We start from the raw sequence: 21,441 nt of genomic DNA on the forward strand, positions 1-21,441 counted from the left end.
TTTTTCTACCCTCTGTCTAAAGATGTAAGATTTTGGTGGCAGATGTTAGTAGCAAATGCACTTAGTAACAGTTGGGTTGCCACTGTCTGCTTGTCCCTTCCAGACCCTACCTACAGTCCTCTTGCTACCCCCACCTCCTCCTTGGCCATTTTCCCTAATGCGACTACCCCTGAAACTGAAAGGTGCTGGACTTCAGAGTAGACAGTTTCCTGTGCAAAGCTGGAGTTACACGTGAGCTTGTTAAAGCTTGGCTCACACAAGAGGTTTGAGCTAGACGATGCCAGTAGTGTTCCTTACCCAAGACTGGTCCCCCTCCAGTCCTGCCTGAAGGTCTGAATGGCTGCTGTCACTACCCTCCTCAGTCTTACCCAATAAGGAGATGGTATGGTTGAGAGATCACAGTATCAGAACCACACAGGCCCTGGTCTCAAATCTGATTCTTACAAGCTGAATAGCTGAAGGGCCTTGATTAGCTCACCCAACCTCTCTGAGCATCAGTTTCTTTTTTTTTTTTTTATGGGAATTCCACTTACCTTGTAGAGTCTGTACTTAGTAAGTACTCAGTAAACAAGTTTTTTTCTTTTGTGATTGTTGCTGTTTCTGTGCTGTTGAAATAAGAAAGGAGGAGGAATGGAGTCCCACGAATGAGAAACTATCTCTTTTTCCTTGGAGACTAAGCCAGTGTCTTGTGGCAGAGGAGGGGGAGGATCTTAAGCAGGCTCCACGCCCAGCATGGAGCCCGTTGCAGGGTTCAATCTCACAACCCTGAAATCATGACCTGAGCCAAAATCAACAGTCATTTGCTTAATCGACTGAGCCACCCAGGCACCCCCACAAGAAACTATTTCTTGAGGACTTGCATTCTTGGAAGTAAGACTAGCACATTCTTTCACAAAGGAAAGAAATCCTTCCTGGTCTCTGCCAGGTCCAGATATCCCACTCTGCCCTCTGGAGTTAAGAAATATCTTAAGCTAGCCCTGAAAAGGCAGAGAAGCCTTTCCAATTCTGCCCAACCTGAAAATTTAGCAGTCATGGAAAAACACATTGGGAATTAATTAAAGACTACCAAATATACTTAAAGACCAATCAGAAACCTACCCGTATGGAATGCTCAGCAGAGATGATCTTCAGGACAATTTTTATTCTATGAAACCTTCCCAGCTCCTTCAAACCCCTGCTGAAAAGGAAGTGACAGCGGACCATCTCCTTGTAGCTGCAAGCTTATGAATAAATGGCCTCAGCTAATTGGGTCTCTGGCTTGTTTTCGTCTTTGACAGCAGTGTAACTTACTAATTCACTGTAAGTCGTTAATGTGTCACCCCTGATTTGTTACCAAAGGGTAAATTTGGAAGGGGTAGATGTGTCACATATGCTTAGATAGGGACAGAACTGAGGCATGGAGAATGGGGTGCCTGGCAAACGTGCACTAGATATATGCTGGGTTTCTGAGGTGAAGTGGATGAAGCTCTTTAAAGAAAGAGACAAAATGCTAAAGACAGACTTTACCTAAGTCATACTTATTTCCAACGATGGCACTAGAGGCCTGCTTTAGAAATAGTGTGATTCTCAGTTAACTATGTCATCCATGGTCAGGTGTAGAGCATATAAACATGCTCCATTCGACTTGAGTACAAGGAAAGTCACCTTGCTTTATTTTTATGCTCAATTTAATTTGGTGAGACACTTACCATCATGCAAATTCAGAAGTCCTAGGAAGAGAGGAATGGCTTACATAGACCAGAAAATTTGAGGATCTATGTCATCACATCCCTAGCAGTTGCTGCTAAGATACTCAGTGTCCAAGTTAGCAAGACCTGTTTAGGAGGTGGGATGTCCCTGACCTGTACCAAGTGGGCCTTGGAATCTATTGCCAAGACTTCTAAGCAGATCCATTCTCCCTTGGCTTCGTACAGCCAACATTCCATCCAGAGTGCTATAGAAAGGCAGGCCTTGGGCTTCCACTTCTCGTGGAGACCACTGCCCACTCCAGGGTAGCCAGTGGAATTTCTAAGGAACAAGAGGGCCACAAGCCAGTACCTGCCTCAATTCCTATTAATTCATCTCCCCAACTGTTGGATGAGCTTCTAGCTCCCAGATAATATCTAGGTGGAGCCACACAGACATTTGGCCACCTTCATATAATGAAGCAAGGAGAAGAAACCTCTTTCAAGTTTCCTGAAGCCAGCTTCTCTGGGACCCTCATACAAATAAAGAAAATGTACCCCTTCCTCAAAACACATCATGTGTTGTCAGAAAATTTTCCATATTTGTTAGAACAAAACTCATATTGCCATCTGCCAGATTTTCTTATAGTAAGTACAAGAAGTCGTGATGTATACAGTATATTAGAGCCCTTAGAGGAGATGTCTTTCTGCAGTGCACAACCCACACAACTTACAAGCCTTATTTACAACTTTCCTTGGAGGCTTTGAAAGCAGAGAGCAAACTTGAAAAAAGTAGGATCCAAAAGAAAACCCAGTATAAAAGGATAAGGATGCTAAATATTCTTTTTTTTTAAGATTTTATTTATTTATTCATGACAGACGCACAGAGAGGCAGAGACACAGGCAGAGGGAGAAGCAGGCTCCATGCAGGGAGCCCAATGTGGGACTCGATCCCGGGACTCCAGGATCACGCCCTGGGCTGAAGGCAGGTGCTAAACTGCTGAGCCACCCAGGGATCCCCGGATGCTAAATATTCTAACCTGTTTAGAGAATGTATGCATTCTATATGGCTTTCACATAGTGCCTGTTTCTAAATTTGAATTACACATCAGTCTTCTTTGAGGTACGTTTATGCAGAATGCAGACGATAGGCCTCCAGAATAGGTGGGCAGGGGAAATGGAGCACCTTTTCTCTTAATCTTTAATAGTATGTAGGACCTTCCCATACTGGGAGAAAAGACCACAGAAGCCAGTCATCAACCCTCCAATGCCGGCTTTTCACTGAAGCCAGGGACAAGCTGTCTCCATGGCCCAGTGACAAGAAAAACACTCTATACATTGTGCTCAGGCAGTTGTTCCAAAACTAGGAGTCAACAAAGCTCTAAAACCATCACACTTGGCTTCATTCACTGAGTGATCTTTGGCAGAGGGCTAAGGAGCCACGCTTTGAGAACTAGGATGATAAAAAGATCATTCAAACGCCTGGAGGGGGGGGTGTATGGTGAAGCCAAGGTACATTCCATCATGCCAGCTTCCACAGAGCTGGAGAAAAGAATCCCAGGAAATAGTCAAGGAGAACAGACAATACATCTTTTTGCTATCAGCGAACTGAGACCTACAGGGAAAATCTTTTGGTGGATGCCCCCATGGTAACAATCCACCTCAATGAAACAAGGTTATCAGAATCAGGCAATTGTCTGCTCCAAACATTCCTCCTGTGAGGTAGTGCATTGTTCACACCCCACACAGCTCACAAGGGCCATGTCAGAACCAGAGTGCCATGCACAGTCACCACTTAGACATTGCTTCCTGGCCCACTCTGTCTTTATTCTCAGGTGTGCTGAACTCACAATTCTCCATCATCATCATCATCATCATCATCATAGTCTTCAGACTTGAAACCTCACCTGTTTCTCCAGGTATAACCTTCATTATCCTAACACTGATCCTGATAATACACAACTCCAGCTGTTACTGCCTCCCCAGCTCAGCTAACCTGCTCTGGAACTCTGTTCTCCATGTCATGCTCAGTCCTGGCCCACCCCAACCTGGAAGCAGACAGTGCATATCTCTAGACAGACGGCTGAGAACATGATCTTCCAAAGAGCCTCCTAACCCTCAGTCCCAAGGACTTGTTGAGAGACGTAGGCAGACCTCAACTTAGACTAAATTCTATTTGGGGAGTAAGGTTTCAACAACATTTCAATAAAAAAAATTGTACTGGGGCACCCATGGAAATAGAAGAAAGAGCTCTAATGAAAAACAGTAAGGCACCTGGCACCCCATGTTCTCTCCCCCATTACTCCCACCATATATTTAAGTAATAACTTATTTACCAGAATAATGTCATGTGAGCAATCCCAGATGCTTTGGCTCTTAGCATCTACAGCCTTCCTAACAGAGTTAGATGAACAACAGGAGGCTGGAATAGAGATTGGATAAGCCAGGCTGCAGTACCCCCCACAGCAGAGCCAGAGTTTGGACTTGAGGTCTATTTGATGCTGGGACTTACTCTCCTAGGTGTTACTGCTACAGACTCTGCTTTATTTTGTTAAGTGCTGACCAATGAAGCTTTAAAGGAGCTAAGCATAAGTTCTAAGAGTGAAGTTCAGAAATGTGTAGACTATTAAAACCGGTTAGTTGAGAAATCTTCCAATGGAGTCAAACGGGAATCTAAAATGGCAAAGGGACTGAGCCTTTTAAGGAAGCAGAAAAGGAAGAAGATGGGACAGTGGAGGGAAAGGAGAGAAGAAGAAAAAAAATTAGAAAGAGAGAAAAAAGAAAATAGAGGAGGGAAGGAGGGAGAGATGGGAGGAAGAAAACATTTAGTTTACCACATAATCCCATTTAGGATTTACTCCATATAAGTCATATAAGGATCCACAGCTTGCTAAAAAAAAAAAAAAAAAAGAAAAGAAAGAAAGAAAGAAAGAAAAATGAAAAGAAAGGAAAAGAAAAAGAAAAACAACAAAAAAAACACTGAAACAGCTTAATAGTTGCCAATGGCTGAACATGTTTTCTTAAAATTAATACAATTGGAGCCAATACATAAAAAAAAATGTAATTGTATAAAGTCTTCTTCTTGCTAACCAATTAACCAGGGCTCTCTATGCCCTTTAGATGTCACTAAACACCAACACCCACTGCCCCGGGAGCAGACTCCAGGTTTTGCTACTTTCTTCATATTTTCCTTCCTCTGGTCCCAGGATCTCACCCAGCTTGGGTAGCTGGGAAAAGCAACAACCAAATTCCATGAGGTTGTTGCTAAGTGTCACAGACAACTCAAAATACTCTAACGGTATGTTCTGAGAACACTGGTTCTTCGAGATGATGAAAGAGTTTACACTGCTTGAAAAATGTCAATGACTTTATTTACTTGAGAACATCTCAAACTTTTACTGTGCTGATTTATATTGTTAATATCTGATAGGAGATAGTTAATGTCATATCTCTTAGGAGTGCTTTTTTTTAAGAATATTTTGGGGGTTAGTAGGACACAAAAACCATTTGAGGATCCTTGACAGGATCAGCTCCCCTTTCTAGACAATTTTGCATTTTGTTGCAACCACCCCCTGGGAAAACTCTTACTACAGAAGTTTCTAGCAAAAGAGTGAGAGGACCAGGAAGAAAAAGTGGGCAAAGAAACCAAATTCTCTAAACCTCCATCATTCTGTAGCTGTTGGACCATTTGTAGGTGGAGCCAATCCTTCCAGAAATATGGACACCTCCTTGGGCTTGAGTGTTCATATCACCAAGGACATCTACGACAAAGTCTCATCTGAATCAACAATGAGAAATTCACATTCTTCATGTTAGCAATAAGAAAGAAGGACTACAAGAAATTTGGGTCTCACACATACTCTGTAAACCAATAAGCATGCAGCAAAATCTCTTGCTTGGCAGTGTGTTCTTGGGGGGAGAACAAAAGGAATTAAAAGCCATGTTTTTCGTCACCCTGGAGAGCTCAAAAGGCACATAATTTTGTAAAACAACAAAAATATGTATAAAGGAAGAAACCAAAGCTTGCAAGTCCTCCACTGACCTGTAAATGTAATAACTTGGGAGTGTCTCCTCTCTCACAGAGGGAGGCAGCAGCCCTGCTCTTGCAGAAAGCCAAAGTGGCCAACTCACCACCAAGAGCCTACCTTCTTTGTACCAGATCCCAATAAATCCACAGGCACTGCGGGCTCTCCTTTTGCTGTTTGCTTTCAGGCAAAACTCCCACTGATTTACAAATGCCCACTTCCCACACAAAGAAGAATTTCTGGAGGAGAACTGCCAGAGGAGAATAAAGGCCCAGAATGTGCTAGGAATTGAAAACGGTCCTTTTTTGTGTTAATTGGATGAGAATGCAAATGACAAGGAGTGCAAACAGTGAGCACTCTCCACGCCAGGGAGGTCACTAACCCTCCAAGTGGAATGTTGGGTACCTGGACAGGAATTGGAAACAAAAGTACAACAGCAGACTCTAAATGGGTGTCTAACCCTGAAAAGTTCAAAGCCAGTAGTTAGGCTGGGGCCCTGAAGTCAGGGACCAAAATTCAAGAACAGTAAGAAGAGTCTGGTGATTTTTATCAATTATTACACATAATTCTCCTAACAACCTTCCAAGGTAGTTGTTATGGGGCTGGAAAGGTAAGTGACCCGCTAAATCAACACAGTTCTGAGCAGCAGAACTAGTATGTGAGCCAGCCCTGGCCTTTCTCCTGTTAAAGATAAACCAAGGCATGTTGAAAATGTTAAGAGTTCATTTGAGCAAAAATCAATTTGAATCAGGTAGTGCCAAAGCAGACAGTTAGGAGTGCTCAATGGACAGGAGCCAAGGGAAGACTTCTAGAGAGAAGAGGCGGAAAGCAAGCAAGCAAACTATGTGATTGACTATAGCTGAGAGCCTCCTTAGCTGTTTGTGATTGGTTGTCCTTAGTGTTTTGATTTCATAACCTTGAGGCACTTATGGGCTTAGATTTGGGTTTGCTTACACATGTTGCCATGGCTTCAGAGCCACCTCAGACAAAAGGCCTCCTTGTTGAATTAATGTAATATCCCTATGGCATCCATCTCCCTGTAGCCCAGAATCAGCACCTAGAACAGTCACCTCTACCTGGCTTCTCTTTAGTTTTTAAATCCCATAGGTAACACCTGAGTATGGTCTCTTCCTTATAAACAATAAAAAACATAAGCAACAAGAACTCTCAACTATTACAGATAAAGTCAAAGTCCTACTAGACCACCATGCCCCATCCTGTCTTCTAAACAGATAACTGCTGCTACCCTTTGGCATGTCTCTTTCTAGAGCTTCTTGCATTTACATTCACATACGTGTACCCATGAAAATACATAGCACTGTTTCGTGGGAGCAACTCTCACAGAAATGATGTCATGTATTGCTCTGAACCTTGCTTTTTTTTACTCAACAATGCATCTTGGAGATCTTTCTCTGATAGAGCACCCAGAGCTACCTCATTCATCTTAACCATAGCAATGCATTCAGTAGCCTGGCAGTGCAGTGTGACTTATGTAGACATCCCCCCATTGTCGGGCATTTAAGTTGTGACTGGCTTTTTTTTCTGATGTAACAGTCTTGCCATGACATGTGGTGATGACCCAGGCACATTTAAGGACCCAACACAGGCAGACCTCTGAGAATTATCTGAGAAAGCATCCCAGGAGATAGAGAAATGTGGAAACTTTAACCCAGCGAGGAGGCTCCAGTGGTGATGGCTGTTGGACCCCTGAGCCTGCTGTCCCCAGTGGCCACAGATCACGTTTGTTGGAAACTGAGAAGTTCCTGTGAAAGCCAGACTCAGCCTTCCAGTTTAAAGAGGAGACTGCAAATAAAAAACACACTTAAAAAGTATAGTTGATGTAAAATGAAATAGCCACTATGGAAAACAGTATGGAGGTTCCCTCAAAAAATTAAAAATGGAATTGTCACATGATCCAGCAGTTCCGTTGTTCCAAATATACTCCAAAGAACTGAAAGCAGTCTCTCAAAGAGAGATTTGTACACCCATATTCATAGCAGCATTATTCACGGGAGCTAAAACATGGATGCTAGCCCAAGAGCAGACAGATGAATGAACAAGGAAAATGTCATATATACATACGGTGGAATATTATCCAGCCCTAAAAAGGAAGGGAACTGGGCAGCCCGGGTGGTTCAGCGGTTTAGCACTGCCTTCAGCCCAGGGCATGATCCTGGAGACCCGGGATCGAGTCCCATGTCAGGCTCCCTGCATGGAGCCTGCTTCTCCCTCTGCCTGTGCCTCTGCCTCTCTCTGTGTCTCTCTCATGAATAAATAAATAAAATCTGTTAAAAAAAAAAGGAAAGGAATTCTGCATGTGCCACAACATGAATGAATCTTGAAGATATTATACTGAGGAAAACAAGCCAGCCACAGAAAGACAAATACTGTGTGATTCCACTTACTTCAAGGTATTTAGGGTAGTTAAAAATCATAAAGTCAGGGACACCTGGGTGGCTCAGTGGTTGAGTTCTGCCTTTGGCTCAGGGTGTGATCCCGGGGTCCTGGGATCAAGTCCTGCATTGGGCTCCCCACAGGGAGCCTGCTTCTCCCTCTGCCTATGTCTCTGCCTCTCTCTGTGTGTCTCTCATGAATAAATCAATAAAATCTTTTCTAAAAATCATAAAGTCAGAAAGTATAATAGTGTTTGCCAGAGGCTGGAGAGGGGGGGCATGAGGAGTCCTTGCTTAATAGGTATCGAGTTTCAGTTTTCCAAGACAAAAAAAAAGTTCCGGGCATAGATGGTGGTGACAGGTGCACAACAATGTGAATGCATTCGATGTTACTGAACAGTACACCTAAAAAATTGTTAAGATGGCAAATTTTATGTCATTATTTTAACACAGCAAAAACAAAAGACAAAATAAAATTTTTACAAGTGTAGTTACATTTTCCCTGGAATAATTAAAGCAAGCCCTACAAAACTGAGGACTCCATGCATCCCAAACCCAAACCAACTTGAGAGGTTAATATTGATAAAGTACAACTTCAGCTCTACAAACTAAACAACGAGTACTGAAATGCAGCCCATGCTTTAATGCTCTTTTTATAGATTTATAATATTTTTCCTCTTTTGAAGCAAATGAGCAAATAGATTAGTCCTATATCGGATCCATAAAGGTGCAGGGAGACACTGGCTAAGGAAACCTACTAATGTGGGCAAGTCGAATCTACTAGGCCAGAAGGAGAGCAAATTAATTTTATTCACTATTCTTACCAGTCCAGTTAATCCTGGATTGCATGAAATCCCAAAAGATTATGTTTTATTCTACCTGTTTCCCACCAGCCTATGCCTGGGGAATGTCTGCACATCCCTCCTCACCCTGCTTGCCTTCCCATCCTACAGGACAGCCCTTCCCCCTGGCCCCGTTCAATACCAGCAGAGCAGTGCATGCACATTATATACACAGAGGTTCCTGCTTGACCCTCAGACTAACTATGTGTAAGCTTTGGGGAAGGAAATTCTCTGGCATGTGCACTTTTTCTCTCAACCTATAACGCAGTTTCTGGCGCTGCATTCTCAGTAAACACTTTTTGACCTGAAGATCCCTAAGGAGAGTACTCTCCTCATCCAATCATCTCCAAAGGTTTACAGAAAACAGGGGGGAGGGGGAGGGAGAAGCAATAAGTTACCAGCTCAATTCATCAATTCACTCAGTAACTCCTTAAGGAATTAACTCTGTGGAGGAAAAGTTTTTTTCTTTCCTCCTTAAATTCAAGCATACTTCCTAGAATCTCCAGTATCTGGGAATTTGTGTTAAGTAGTCTTTGTTAATTAAATAATAGATTTAAGGATCAAAGAGCTCACAGAGAGTATATAATAGCCTTCTGGTAAACAAAAGCCCTCACTTCCGACTCCTGGAGAATCTACCTCCTGGAACTGGGGTGAGGAAATGTCCCATGCATGGGTGACACTCTCTTGGCTGTCTTGAGAACCACACTGAGGTTCAGGAGACTAGAAACCACGTCCAGCATTTCCATTAGAAATGTTCATGATCTTAGGTGTATTATCAACTCCTATATGTCAGTTTCCCCATTTACAAAATGGAAATAATAAACATGCCCTACCTACCTAATCCAGATTGCCGACTCCTACTCATCCTTAAACCGTGACGGAGCATCACCACACCTTGGCACTGCTCCTGCACACCTTCCCATTAAGAAAAGTATTTGCAGCAATGGACAGATTCTAAATTGACTATAGCAGTATCTGTAGTCTCGCATGCTTTTCCAGTAGCCTGCTCCCCTGTTCCTCCTCCTCCATCAAGAGGTGGAAATCTACTTCCCCTTCCCTTGACCTTGAGCAAGGCTTTGTGACAGTTTCCACAAATAGAATGCATGAAAGCCTAGAGTCAAGTCTTACCTTATAAAAGATGACAACAGTGAAAAATTATGTTTTGTGCCCTCTTTGGAGATACACCTTCAGAGCCCTGAGCCATCACATAAGAAGTCCACTTACCAAGAAGCCACCAAGCAGGGGAGAGACTTTGTGGAGAAACCAAACCAATGCAGAAAGATGTCCAAAGGTCACCAACCACCCCAGCTGTGCCAGCCCCCAACTGCTGTGTCTTCCCAGCACAGGTGCCAGACACATGAGTGAATAAGCCTTTGCAATGCTGCAGGCCCCAGCCACCACCTGACCGCAACCTCATAGAGACTCTGCCCCACCAAATTGCTCCTGAATTTCTGACCCTCAGAAACCATTACTGATAACATATGACTCTTCTAATTTTAAGCTACTAAGTTTAGAATGAATTGTTACATAACAACAAATAACCAGGGGACACCTGGGTGGTTCCATGGTTGAGTGTCTGCCTTTGTCACAGGTTGTGATCCCGGGGCCTGGGATCGAGTCCCACATCAGGCTCCTCGCAGAGAGCCTGCTTCTCCCTCTGCCTATGTCTCTGCCTCTCTCTCTGTGTGTCTCATAAATAATTAAATAAAATCTTAAAAAAAAACAATAATAACCAGAAACACTCTCTCCCCTGAGAAGCCCACACCTACATCATACCCATTACTATAAAATAACTATGTGTTTATCTATTATCATTTCCTATTTGATAGCGAGGTTTTCTTGGTCTAGAACCATATATCATTATACTCCATTTCTAGTGCAGTGCCTCGATAAAATGTATGAGGTATTCAATAAGTTTGGAAGGATGGATAGATGCACGGATGGAGAGATGGAGAAATAATTAAGTAAACACCTCCCAAAGAAGCTATAGAACAATATAAATTGATGGATATAAAGTATCTGTAACAATATCCTGCATATTGTACAAGGTTACCTGTTCTAAAATAGCCATAAGGGATGCTGAACTCTAGGAAACAAACGGAGGGTTGCTGGAGGGGAGGTGGGTGAAAACAAGGAATAATTGAGTGATGGCCATTCAGGAGGGTACTTGATGGAATTGGCACCAAGTGCTCTATGCAACTGAATCACTAAATTCTTCCTCTGAAACTGAAAAAAAAAAAAAAAGAACCGGAAAAAAATTATGTCTGTTATTTAAGATGGATATAATATGGTTAGGGAGGTTTATAATAAACAACATTTTCAGGGTGATAAACTCAATAACTTCCACTCATTCTACTCTGATCCAGCTAAGCTGGGCTATAGTTACTTGACTGCTTGTCTGCATTTCCATTAGTTATAAGCCCCATGGGAGCCGGAACTATTTTATTTTGTTTACCACTTTACTCTTAGAGCCTAGCGTAGTGCCTGCATAGACTGATGTGTTAGAGGTGGAGGAAGGAAAGGCAGAAGGAAAAGTGTATCAGAATTCAATATAGGTCTCTCTAATGGTCTCCTTGACTGTGTAATTGTCACCTTTTTAAAACTTTCAAACATTTTAGTTGTTCCTGATTTCAGATTGAATCCAGAAGGCATTTGGAGAAAGGGAGATCCTAAACCCAATGCTTATAATCTTCCTCATTATCAAGTCTTTATCAAGCAGCAGTCTGCCTCAACAATGGGCTATGCAAATGCTGGGCAATTGCCTTCTGGGGCAATTGCAATCTGAACAGAATCCTGGTATGTATTGCACGTGTAACTCTCCCAGCAGTGCATGAACAGAAAAAAAAATTAACAAAGAAGGAGTTTGATGAAGTGGCTAGGGTCATCAGGAGTTTTATTATATGTAGAAAGAACAAAACAGTTCTGAAGAGTTCCATAGTCTGCCTAAGGTTACTTACTGCTAGTAAGCATAAGAGCTGCTTCTTAGCAAGATAAACACTTTAGTGAATTAACTCATTTCATTCTCATAACAACCCCAGGGGAATATTATTAGCATCCCCATTTTAAAGATGAGGATGTGGATGAATAGAGAAGCAATGTGCCCAAGTCAGAGGCCAGGAACTGGGGAAGACAGAACCTAACCCAGGAAATGTGTCTGAAGACTTCAGGCTCTTGAGTGTTATGTCAACTTGCCACAGACTGTGGTCACACATTACAGAGGTAGGATCCACAGATAGTTTTTCCCAGCTATGGGCAACATGATGCAGCAGGGAAGCAGGGGAGGTGGTGATTACTTTGAAAATAACCATAAAATTGCTCTCAGGGAAAATTAAGTAAGCAAATCAGGTTTCATGGACCTTTTTGATAGGGACTTGAAGGCCAGTAGGCATAGCCTGGAAGAATTGAAACTACAGAGTTCACTGTTTATGACCTTGTGAATTTAAAAAATATATATATTTATTTTTATTATTTATGAAAGAGATAGAGTACAAGCAAGGGGAGGGGCAGAGGGAGAGGGAGAAGCAGACCCCCCGCTGAGCAGGGAGCCTAACCTAAAGTTGATCCGAGGACCCTGAAACAATGACCTGAGCCAAAGGCAGATGCTTACCTGCCTAAGCCACCGAGGCACCCTGATGATTCATTGTTTTATACAAGAAATTAATGAGAAACCATAAGAGACCCTTAATCATAAGAAACAAACAGGGTTGCTGGAGGGGAGGTGGATGGGGGATAGCGTAACTGGGTGATGAGCACTAAGGAGGGCTTGTGATGTAATGAGCTCTGGGTGTTATATAAGACTGATGAATCACTGAACTCTACCTCTGAAACTAATAATACACTGTATGTTAATTGAATTGAATTGAAATAAATTAATATATTTTTTCATAGGAAAACTACTTAAAAAAAGAAATTAACAAGAGTATAGGAAGTATGCTAGGTAGAAGTGGAAAATGAGGCCCCTACAAACACAGCAAGAGGCAGAATTTGGATAGAAAATGCTGTCAGTGACAACTCTCCAAAGGTGGAAATGACCAAGTTGCTTTAAAGAACAAGGACATCTAGCCATTCATGCAGAAGTCATTAGTGATAATCACCCACTGTTTCCAGTATTTCCATTTCTGGGCACACAGTTGAGGTGTACTTCCCAGACTCTGCAATTGAGTGGAGCCATATGACTAGTTCTCTCTAAAAAGACATGAATCCCTTCCAATTCAGTACATTTCATTGCCTCTAGAGTTCTCTTCCTCTCTCCCATTGTGATCCAAAACATTCGAGACAGTGACTACTCCAGCCTAGGACCTTGAGTTTCCATGATGAGCAGAACCCCCTGCTGACCCTTGATGGAGTATAATGAGCTATAGTTGTTTTCCCAACATTCCTTTATGGAAATTCTCAAACATTCAGAAATTGAAAGAATTTTATGGTGAACATCTTTGCAGCCACCACCTAGATCCTGCAATTAACATTTCGCAATATTTGCTTTGTCTCATTTCCATCCATTCTTTCATTCCTCTATCCATTCATCAGTCCATTTTATTTTTGGATACATTTCAAAGTTAAGTTGCAGGTGTCAATATAATGTCATTCCTAAACACTTCTGAATTCATATTGCTATGTAGAACCCATATTTTTCTGTACTTATTTTTCTGGCAAAATGTACATATATATTTTGAAATGTATAAAACATATGAAGTGGCTTAAACAAATCCTATATGCCCATTTGATGAGTTACACTTGTTGGTTTAAGCCATTGCTGTTTAGAGTTGTTACCACAGCATAACCTAGCCTATCCCAGTTATGAATTCCATTGTATGTTGTGCTGCCCTGTGATGTTACCAATCCTAGGTATCCCTAAATCTACCAGTCTACTGAACATAGCCTAAAGATAGTGAGAAAGGGAGGGTAGATTGGTCTCCAGTATAGTGGTGTGATAGCAAATCGTGCAGTGCACAGAGGAGTCAAAATGCCAAGTAGAGATTAAGAACTCTACACAAACAGACCTTGAAGTCAGAGGCATCCATCTTGAAGAAATGCAAGCATCTCCCCCCATCCAAGACAATTGGAGAATATTAGAAGGAAATCCAGAGGTGCTTGGGTTTCCTTCTAATGGAAACTGGCTCAGTTGTTTGGGCATCTAACTCTTGAATTCAGCTCAGGTCATGATCCCAGGGTCATGAGATCAAGCCCCACATCAGGCTGCACTCGTGGAGCCTGCTTAGGATTCTCTCTCTCACTCTTCCTCTGCCACTCCCCCCAACACACACACACCATCACCATCTCTCTCTATCATTCTAAAGAAGAAGAAAAATAAGAAGGATGAGGAGAAATGAAGAATGAGGAGGAGGAGGAAACCCTGGACTTGTCCTTTTTTTTTTTAAATAGATTTTTTTATTTTTTTATTTATGATAGTCGCACAGAGAGAGAGAGAGAGAGGCAGAGACACAGGCAGAGGGAGAAGCAGGCTTCATGGACCGGGAGCCTGACATGGGATTCGATCCCAGGTCTCCAGGACCGCGCCCTGGGCCAAAGGCAGGCGCTAAACCACTGAGCCAAACTGGATCCCCTGGGCTTGTCTTTATATTATGGAATGGTTTGAGCCAACTTGATCTGAAATTTATTGGCCACAGTTAGTTACTCATCACTCCTTGCTAGTTTTCATTGGCCTCCAAGGATCACCCTCTCTCTAGTGTTTACTCTTACTTCATGAGTGCTAATTTCTCAGTCTCCAGTTCACTTTAACTTCAATGTAGATGACTACAGAGTTCAGCTCTGTGGTCTCTCCCTTTTCCTATTCTATCTTCATCCCCCTGCTGATCATGTCCAGTGCTATGACTGACCAGTGTAATAAACCAGTGTAATATAATTCACCAAGTGAAATTTCTTGCTTGACTTCTCCCCTGAAACTCCACTTATTGATTTGACAGCCAACTTAACATCTCTATGATAAGTAGAATAGGTGCCTCAAAATTAATGTTTCAGTAACTCAATATTGCGTCGTGAATATGCTCCTCCTGAAACTGTTCTTCCATCCTCGTATGTTGCATCTTCACCTCCCCATTGCTTAGGCCATTAAATCTAGTAGTCTTTCTAGATATCCCCTCTTTTCTCTCTTGATATAATTGACAGATAAGTAAGGAATTAAGCAATTGATAGAGATATTTCCTTTATGTCTTGAAATGTTCTGGCTGTGAAGGTAAGCTGGCAGCAATATCTGTCATCACCTTTGATCTCCAGGTTGATTGGGATGATCTGTATGTGAAGCAGGTGCCCCTTTCTCTTTCCTCAACCATTCCTTGTGCATCCCTTTTAAAGCTGCACTGTTGATAAAAGAGGACATCCTTCCTTGATAAGGGGAACCCTTCTTCAGTCTGGGTATCCAAGCAGTTGTGCTTACCTCTGCGAGCTCCAAAAATGCTCTCTAAATCATTCTTAGGAAAAAACACAGGGTAGTGGAGTTTTCCAAGAATCCATAGTTCATCCAAATGAGATGCTGCATGTAGCAGTCTGCCTTTCTTGGAAAGGAAGGGAAAGGAAGGAAAGGAAAGGAAACGGAAAGGAAAGGAAAAGGAAAGGAAGGAAAGGAAAGGATAAAAAGAAAAGAAAGAAAAGAAAAAAAAGAAAATAATGGAAATGAAGGAGGAAAGAAAATGTCTTACTTCTAGAATATCTCCAGAACTGATGCCTTCTCTCCACTTTTACACCACTCTCCTTGTCTAAGCTACACACCCTCTCTCCCCTGGATTATGTCAATAGGGTCTCAAACAGATCTAACCTGATTCTATTTTGACCTCCTACAGTTCTATTCTTCAACATATCAGCCACAGTGGTTCAGTTAGTTACACCGTGTCAGAACACATCATGCTTCTGCTCACTCTCCAATGGCTTCTCATTCACAGAGTAAAGCTAAACTCTACCATGTTACAAAATCCTGCCTGATTGGTCTCCCCTTACCTCCTACCTCATCTTCTATTTTCATGGTTCCAAGCACACTGGCCCTCATTTATTCTTGAACATACCAGGCATGAGGGCAGCCCAAGTGCTCAGCTGTTTAGCACCTCCTTCAGCCCAGGGCGTGATACTGGAGACCCGGGAGCAGGAGCAGGCTCCCTGCATGGAGCCTGCTTCTCCCTCTGCCTGTGTCTCTAACCACCCCCCATGAATAAAAAAAATAAAATTAAAAAAAAAAAAGAACATACCAGGCATTACTCCTGGCTGTTTTTTTTTTTTTTTTTTAAGATCGTATTTATTTATTCATGAGAGATACAGAGAGAGAGGCAAAGACACAGGCAAAGAGAGAAGCAGGCTCCATGCAGGGAGCCTGACATGGGAGTCGATCCCGGGTCTCCAGGATCACACCCTGGGCCGAAGTCAGGAGCCAAACTGCTGAGCCACCCAGGCGCCCCTCCTGCCTGATTTAAATCAAAGAAGAGTTCTGCTAATCTAATGGGAAGATGTAATCAGCCACAGGCTTGCTCAGAAGATCAATAATATCTACAGGGATGAGACTGATCTTATCTTTCCACTCTGTCAACTTCAAGGAAATGGCAACCAACTCTTCTTACAATCAAAAGGGGAGTTGTCATGGCTAGAAGCCTTGTGTGCTCTATGACAGTGTCCAAAGAACAAAGTAAAGGGAGGATTAGCCCAAGGTCTCTGTTCTCAAGTGCCTCCCTCCTCCCCAGGAGGCAGAACTGTTCCAAAGTGCACTAGAAAAGCTCCTCTTCTTACATATCATATTCCAGAGCATACGGGCTGGCAAAGGGGAACATGCTTACCATGACAATCACCATTCTATGCCCCTGGGGCTAGGGACGTTATGACAACCATCAAGTAAATATTCTGGGAGCAAGGAAGAATGAGACAATTGGTATGTACTAAACACTATTGACAGGCCACTAAACTCAGAAAGAGGAGCACTGAACTCAATACTTGCTCTGCCGTTAACCTTATGACATTTATAAGTGATGCCCCATTCTAGGACAGTTTCCTCATCTGCAAAATGAGGAGGTTGAGCTAGACGTTGCCTTCCAGCTTGAATTTTCCCTTATTCTGCGGACTCTGTGTGCCGTGGTAAAGATCTGAGTCTTCTTATGTGTCATTCCTCATATATGTATACATCTCTTTTAAATGATGGGAACTCTGGGAAGTCTTTGATCCTCTATTTTAAAAGGAGAAGGGAAATTTTAATGAGAACATTTTGTACTGCTCATTCCCTGCTGGCCCTTAAGAATAAAGGATCTTTTTCTACTATTACTGACATTTAAAACATAGCCATTCAGATTCAGTAATTAGGTCTCAAAATCACTCAGCATAAAACTATGGCTTCCCAACAATTATTCTAGCAAGGAAGCTAGAATGACCCTCTCATATCTGTGTTGCTGACAGTAATTCCTAACCATCATCTTATTACTTGATGTAAGAATGAGAAAATGAAAGCAATGCTCTTCTTGACACCAGAACCTCTGTCATTATCAGAACACAGAGGAGTAGGCTTGACCCTCTGTTTTCTGAAGGTCATTGGTGTTGAGAAGCTGGAAGACAAATTGTGAGCTCCAGAACCTCTGGTGGGAGGTATAGGAACATCCATCTCTCTGTGGAAGATGAGAACAGAAAAAATGGAAAGAGACAATTAAGCCATTGCTTTTTTTTTTTTTAATCAGAATGCCCAGCATCCAGCACGGTGCTTACCAGTAGTCACGCAGTATGCACTGCATGAGTTTTTTTTTTTTAATTACGATAGTCATACAGAGAGAGAGAGAGAGGCAGAGACACAGGCAGAGGGAGAAGCAGGCTCCATGCACCGGGAGCCTGATGTGGGATTCGATCCCGGGTCTCCAGGATCGCGCCCTGGGCCAAAGGCAGGCACCAAACCGCTGCGCCACCCAGGGATCCGCACTGCATGAATTAAAGGACAAGTGAACCCATTGCTTTCTCAGAAAGCTCCATTTAGGTGCAACTGGCAATCTGCACAGATCAGCCACCTTACCTCTTCACTCCTTCTGCCTTTGGCATTGACTCACCCTGACTATTATTTGCCAGCTCATCTTCTTTGATTCTCATGTTCCTGAGACAGTAATTGCAAAACTGCTCAGAGACGGTAAAATACAACTCAGCCCTCTGCCCTCGTACACAGCTCACCTCCTAGCAGATCCAAATGGAGGTTGATTCAGGGAAATGCCATCCCAGCCCCTCAATTTCACAGGGCATATCAGCTTTACTCCAGCCAGGCAGTTAGGGCATCTGGGTTCCACACTTAACTGGCGACACTAAAGGCATACACCCTAAGCATTCACCTGGAAGTATAACATTAAACATGCTGCTGCCTTTGGGTACTTATCCAAAGCTCAACTTAGAGGAAAAAAAATGTTTTGGAGGATATATGAAATCTATCCTTTTTATCCTTCCATCCAGATATTCTAAAGTCCACTCCTGATTTAAGTAAGACCAGCAGATATCTGTTAGCTAACAAAGTCTCTGACCCCTTTCCCTCTCTACTGCCTCCCATTGAAAAGCTTCCACTGACTTGGGCTATGGTGTGACACTATCAGTCTACATTGAGAAACATAATGAGAGGCACTCCAAGGGAGCCCCAAATACCTACACAGAGGAAGCTGAGAGTACTGTTGCATTATACAGTGTTCTCATCGGGAAGAATCCCAGAAGGAATGTTATTCTTACCATGGCATCGAAATGAATGATGCACTCCTTATGGATGGTTTTGTTTTTAATCTCATGAACTCAGTAGTATAACCAATCAAATATCCCTTTTCATTTAGTTTCTAGAATACTTACAGAGCAATTTGAGGCCCATCTGCTACAAGAGTAACAGATTGTATGGTCTGCATTTTTGCTTTGGCTTCTTTCCTGGCTCCTTTTTCTATCTCCACCAAGTAATTTCTCTTCTCATTTCTCACCTACATGTCTTTATGGAGTTTTGAAAAATTGAATGTATTCTTATAAGTGCTTTAAATCATTTATGGACAAGGGAAGGGCATAAATTTGTTAATTGGTTCAGGCACATTAACATGAAATCCCATCTTACCAAATTTTGACAGGCATTTGAAATGTAGTCCTCCTTCCCAAAACCTTAGTGAGATGTGATGACACAAACAAGTGTTCTGATTATTTTCCCCATGAGTTGCAACTAAAAGGGCTTCAACCCACAGCGGTTCTAAGATCAATGGGCAATGCTATGTTTAATAACTGCACAGAAGGACAACTGGCAGGAAAGGATGTGGTTACTAATTATTGACTCAGAACTGGAAGGATGAGCAACAAAGACAAATGTTGTGTATGTAATACCTGTGCCAAAGACTAGCCCAAGCATAGGAAGGAGCCAGGTGTGAAAGACTCCAAAGCTTGACTGAAAGAATGCTGGCATCACAGAATGTCACACCAGAGCAAAACTGAGTGCCTGGGACATCCATAACGATTCCATACAACCTTGACCCACCACCTTGGTTGATTGGATCATGCAATTGTCACCTATACAGACTGTGAAGCTTCACTTTCACTCAGAATGAAGAAACTTTAAGGTTAAAAATGAAAAACAAGAAGAGTCGATATCACAACAGCTGCTGTAAAGACAAATACAACTTGCAAATTTTCTGAGGGCTAACACTTTAAATTCTCTAGGCTACATATGGAGTGATGGGGGGTGGGATCTACAACAGCTGTAATTCAATTCTTATTTTATATGAAGCTAAAATGGCATTGCTTGATATTAAAAGTTCTTATAAAATAAAAAAATCCTCACAAACAGCATTGGAAATAAAATGCAAGCCCTAAAAATTTCAGATTGTATCTTCCATCCCAGCCTCATTCCAAATCTAAACTATGTATCTCTTTTATTCATAAAATGATACATATACTTATGAATAAAAGCCCAAAGCTGGGCATTTTGAAATGAGTTATCTAACCTCTGGAAGCAAATAAGATCATTTCCTTTCACATCTCTTCATTCCTAGCAATTACCTGGCTGAATTTCAACCTGACTCTGAATCGGGAGGGAGCATCTACTTTGCCCTGGCTGAATATATTGTGAGCAATCCGTATGCATGTTTTCTTCCATTCTAAAAGCCTATCTCTTAATAAGATTTTTTATTAATTTCCTCAAGCAGATTTCCACTATCAGAGGTGCTGGCCGTGCATCACAAATGACCTACATTTTAGTGGTTACCGGTCATTATGTAAGTAAGGAGGGAAACATCTCCTTCTGTGCGACTCAATGGTTTAATAATTATTAATGAGACATTATGCCTTTAAACATTTCTGACAGATGATTAAATGCACTATAAATGTTTAACATCGCTCTCTGAGGTCTGGAAATGTGATGCCAAATGCCTACTCATGCTTCGCACAATCAGAAAAGACAAATTGGATTATGGCAATATGGCAGCATTATTGATTTTTGTTTGTAATATTTACAAACTGCAGGTAAAACATAATGTGAAAAAAAAGTGTGTATGACAATGCCAGGTCCATTTACTCAAAAGTTTTTCCTTTACACTCATTTGGAAGTAATTTACCTGGTAGGCAGTGGTGTTGGGACAACTCTTGAGTCAACTTCTTGAGCTGTATATCCTTCTTCCTGGGCTCTGGATGACAGGAGGAGACTCATTCTCATGCTGAGACTCATGGCCCGTCTTTGCCAATCCTAGGAAATAGGAACTTTGGCCCAGAGACCAGTTTGCCTGTCAGAATCACCCAGAAGTTTTTTAAATACCTATGTAGGCCTCTCACTATTTAGTCAAACCAGGATCTCTTGAGGTGGTCACAAGCATTGGTGTTTTATTTTTAACTTCAAAATATCTGTAAAATATAGCTAGGGTTTGAGAACTTTTGATGTATACCATCTGCTGTGCCAGATTTAAAACATGGACTCAAAATTCTTTGACATGCCTCTCATTAAGAGGTGGAGCCTAGAGACACTTCCCTATAATCTGGGCTTCATGACAACTTGACTGATGGAATATAAGGCAAAAGTGATGCCGTGCTAATTTCTAGGTTCAGTCCTTAACAACTGGAAGCTTCCACTTTCTTCTGTCTCCTAAGACCTCATTCTTAGAACCCAGCTACCATGCTGGGAGGAAGCCCAAGCAGCCTGTGGGAGGTCCATATGGAAGGAAATTGAGGTCCTGACCCAGAGTCTGCTTGAGTAACTAGACTCACCAACCATGTGAAAGAGCCATCTTGACCATCGTTCCTCCAGCTCCCAGTAGATCTGCCCTAGCTTTCATCATGTAAAACAGAGACATGCTGTCCCTGCCAAGCCTTGGCCAGACTTCAGATTCATGGACAAAATAAATCCTCATTGTTATTTTAAGCCATTAAATCATGTGGTGGTTTATTAGGCAACACGTAACTGGAACATCTGCTTATCCAAATGGTGTCATGGAAGGGGATTTACTCCTTTAAGAGTTGAATTACAAACATTAATGGGCTTAGAGCCTCAAAAAAATGCAGCCTTCCACCTTTTCTTTGGCCAAAATAGTGAAACTCTCCTCCCTTCTTAACA

The 21,441-nt window shown here is 42.1% G+C and overlaps 1 pseudogene; it reads right to left on the reverse strand.

Annotated features, from left to right (window-relative positions):
- LOC129504000 (sal-like protein 4) overlaps nt 1-20,562 on the reverse strand; it is a 29,031-nt pseudogene extending 8,469 nt beyond the window's left edge.
- Nucleotides 20,563-21,441: the final 879 nt, after the last annotated feature.

The sequence above is a fragment of the Nyctereutes procyonoides genome, unplaced genomic scaffold (assembly GCF_905146905.1).
Source record: "Nyctereutes procyonoides isolate TBG_1078 unplaced genomic scaffold, NYPRO_anot_genome, whole genome shotgun sequence".
Lineage (NCBI taxonomy): Eukaryota > Metazoa > Chordata > Mammalia > Carnivora > Canidae > Nyctereutes > Nyctereutes procyonoides.